Source organism: Priapulus caudatus, unplaced genomic scaffold (assembly GCF_000485595.1).
Source record: "Priapulus caudatus unplaced genomic scaffold, Priapulus_caudatus-5.0.1 Scaffold192, whole genome shotgun sequence".
Classification (NCBI taxonomy): Eukaryota; Metazoa; Priapulida; class Priapulimorpha; order Priapulimorphida; family Priapulidae; genus Priapulus; species Priapulus caudatus.
Genome location: NW_014577253.1, coordinates 175598 through 179881, shown reverse-complemented (window position 1 = coordinate 179881; position 4284 = coordinate 175598).

Here is a 4284-nt window from a genome sequence, read left to right as displayed (position 1 = left end):
CTCCCCCCCCTATCTCCTCTCCTCTCTCTTTTGCTTTTTTAAAATGTTGTTTGGGACAGAGCAAGGGGGGTGTTTAGCACCCCAAACACCCCCCCTGCGTACGCCACTGGTCCGGCATATTAGATAGTACCAGGGTACGTTCCGGTATACCGGACCGTACCCAGGGTACGTTCCGGCAGTACCCCGGGGGACATAGACCCTCTCAGCAGAAGTACCCCATAGCTGGCTGTCCGACGCATACTCGTGTGTACGCGTCTCCGTGGTCTGTAATAAACATCTTATAACTCGCTGGTATGCGTAAATAACTCGTCACAACTCGCAGACACTCGTAAGGATCCGTGAAAAGAGAGTCAAAAATCTTCTCAGCTAGGAGTGTCCACGGATTGATTTTTCCGTGTCCAAGTATCGTAAACCGCTCGCAACAACACGTAACCATCCGTAAACTGCTCGCAATAACTCGTAAATGACTCGTAACAATTTTGTACGATTGTAACAGATTGTTACGAGTTATTACGACCACTTTACGGATAGATACGTATACTTTACGTATTCTTACGTATTGTTTACGAATTTGGGAAAGGCTGCAAAATCGAACACGTCATTTTCAGTTGTTATCAAGAAGTCAGAGAAGTCACATCTCTGCATATCTATACTCTACAATATCTACAAGCATGGCTCTAAAGAAGAAGGCAGTCAACAAGTTGATGATAGATTGAGATTTGATAGGATTTTTTATATGCTTTTTGCCAAAAAATCGTAAGGACTCGTAAATACTCGTAACTAACTCGTACCTTTCGTAACAACCACGTTAAACAAGGTCGTAACTAACACGTAAAGCTTTGACGAATCGTAACATTCCGTAATATATCCGTAACAATCCGTAAAATGCTCGTAAAATGCCCGTAAGTTGCTCGTAGGTATCCGTGACAATCGTTAATCCTCTTAACAAATCGTGGAATTTTGCCGTAAATACATCGTAATAATTAACTCGTATCGTATGTGCGTGTACTGCGCTGAAATGGCAGTTGATTGTAAAAATAAAAATGAAAATAAAATAGAAGAAAACGTTATTTTTTACAATCAAACTGCATTTCACGCAGTACACGCAGATACACGCACATACACGCGGGTACACGGCAGCATACACGCGGGCTACTACGCACGTACACGCAATACACGCAACTTACACGCACATACACACGGGTACACGCCCGTACACGCAAATCACACGCAGCGATACAGCGCAGGATACCACGCACGTACACGCGGGTACACGCACGTACACCGCGGGTAAGCACGCTTACGACGCGCGATACACGCGGGTACACGCCACGTACACGCAGATACACGCACGGTTACAAGCGGGTACACGTACGTGCACGCGGGTACACGCACGTACACGCGTGTGCACGCGGGTACACACAGATACACGCGCATGTACACGGATACACGACCGGTAATAGCAAGCATTGTGGGATAGCCTGGATCGCAATGAATTATGGCAGTGGCCAGTCTCTCGGCCAACGCGTAAACTGATTTCACTTTGGCAGCTCTCGGCCAACGCCGTAAACTGATTTCACTTTGGCAGCTCTCGGCCAACGCGAAAACTGATTTCACTTTGGCAGCTCTCGGCCAACGCGAAACTCATTTCACTTACTTTTCTGATTTGCATTTATTTCGATTTTGTTTTGATTTTGATTTTGATTTCGTTTTGATTTTGAATTTGATTTTGATTTCGATTTTGATTTCGTTTTGATTTTGAATTTGATTTTGATTTTGATTTTGATTTTGATTTTGATTTCGATTTTGATTTCGTTTTGAATTTGATTTTGATTTTGATTTCGTTTTTTTTATTTGCTTTTATTTATTTCAGAGGTAAAATTGTAGTGGCAGCCCTCGGCCACCATACAGGTGTGTCCATCCACCCAGGGAGATAGCACGATTTTGCTATCGGCGCCACACTGGCGAGAATTAATACGTGAAAAATGCGTACCCACGTCACCCCGCGCGCACACTGCGGGTCAAATTTTGAAACGTTTGCCGATTCGCGGTCGATAACGTAAAAACTTTGAACCCCTGACAAAAGGGTTGATAGAACGTTGAAAAAACTATTAACGCGTCGACTTTTCCATAGTGTAAACCCAGCTTAAGCCTTCTTAGCTGACACTCTGATTCAATAATCTGAACTCATTTTCTCTCGTTGCACGCCCCATCTCGTCATGTTAATCATCTGATAGGATTTAATTACGGTACATACCGTTAGTTTGCTTTCCCATTTGACGTTGCAAAGATGAAATGGGTTTTTGACCTATTTCCTATTTTTAAAATGAAAATAAAAAATAGGAAATGGGTTTCTGATCCTATTTTCACATTTCCTATATTCACTACTTATACATATATACATTTATACATATATACATATATACATATATACACTATATATACATTTCCTATTTTCTATTTTCATTTTAAAAATAGGAAATAGGTCAGAAACCCATTTCCTATTTTCTATTTTCATTTTAAAAATAGGAAATAGGTCAGAAACCCATTTCCTATTTGTAACGTCAAATCGGAAAACAAACTAACGGTATGTACCGTGATTGGATGTGATCGGACTTGATACCGCTTATGAGTGCTGCTGGTACGTGTATACGTCGGTTGTTACTCACCGTGCATCGCAGAATCGTGACCAACAGATGCGAAATCGAGCTGGTTGCGGAGACGGAGAAGTCGACTGCCGCCACCGTGTCTAACCAACGCAGTAGTAGCAAGAGCAGCAGCACGGACGTCCGCGCAACTCGTGAGTTATCCATCGTTTGCGCAACAGAAACAATATGCTCTAGTCTCGCTATTTATACTATTTGGCGGGTATTTCCCGGGCACCTAACCACACGGAACCATTGAAGGATCGAAATCCTGTTAGTGGGTCAACATATAAGCGTTACACTGTGTTACGATAATTGAATCCCTTTGGTATGCCGCCATCGCGCAAAAGAATATTGTGCGAATAATTTTACATGGTAAATTAACCGGAGTGGATCTCCCGTTCCTCTCTAAATAATGAAAACGCGTTATCAGAAACTCTCTGGAATGCGTGGACATTAAACGATGCGAAATAGAAACGTGTACTGGCGTAGTCTTTAGATGCGCGCGCTCCTATATAATAGAATGCATGGGCTCATTAGTAATGAATATGGAATGGTCTAATATGCAATATCAGACATATTCGTGAAAGATAAAAATTATAGCTGAAATTTAAGATAGGGGCCTATTTCCCAATATATAGAACTACCAGCGCAGCAACACAGAGAGCGTGTTCTTAAATTAGAGCACCTTTATATCCAGGGGCAACAAACGACCACGACCCAATTTTCAGTCAATTCTGTCGGGTTTATCACCACAAGTAATATTGGTAAATTTTTCAAATATTTAACAACATAAAAACCCGTAATAAATTCAGTTTAAAACTCTACAATGATGCTCGGTTCTCACTATGCTGCCAAATCAACACCACGTTTTAAGCGGTGTCAATAAAGCGAAACTGCTATGATGATCAGATATCAAAGGCAATTTTTTTTCGCATGATGCTATGTAGTTTATGCCACGAACTCTTGTCCAAAAGTCTAAAAGCATTGTTTCAAAAGAATGGGGGAAACGTTCATATTTCACTGGAAATAATATGTCTAGTAAAACACGCGACCACGTTTTTATTATATAGAGAGGAACGGGGGATCCGCCCGGTTAGTTTAGTTACCATGTAAAGATATACCATTTATCAGTCCATGGAATTTAGGCTTTACCGAGTCGCGACTTCTATTCCCGGGTTACGAAAACTTTTATCCGGTATTTCCCTGTCCCCAATAAGATAAATAAACTGGTCCAATCCTACAGCCCGAAATCAAACGTTTCCTCTTCTAGTTAGTGATTGTCGCAAAACCTGCTTGTCTTCATGTAGCATTTCTCTGCAATAAATGGGTACTATTTTTGCACGGGCTTCACATACACATGAAACGTAATTGCGTGAAAATTTCTATGATATTCTCGTGGTAGCATATGGTTAATCTGGGATAATTTTAAAATGGGAAATTTATGTTTGTAGTTGTCGCATTTGTGTGACAGAATACATCTTAGCGTCGTACTGTGTGGTCGGGTTAAGCGCATACAGCGTCAAACAACCACACACACGCACGCACGCACGCACGCACACACACGCATACGCACACGCACACGCACACGCACACGCACACGCACACGCACACGCACACATACACACACACACACACA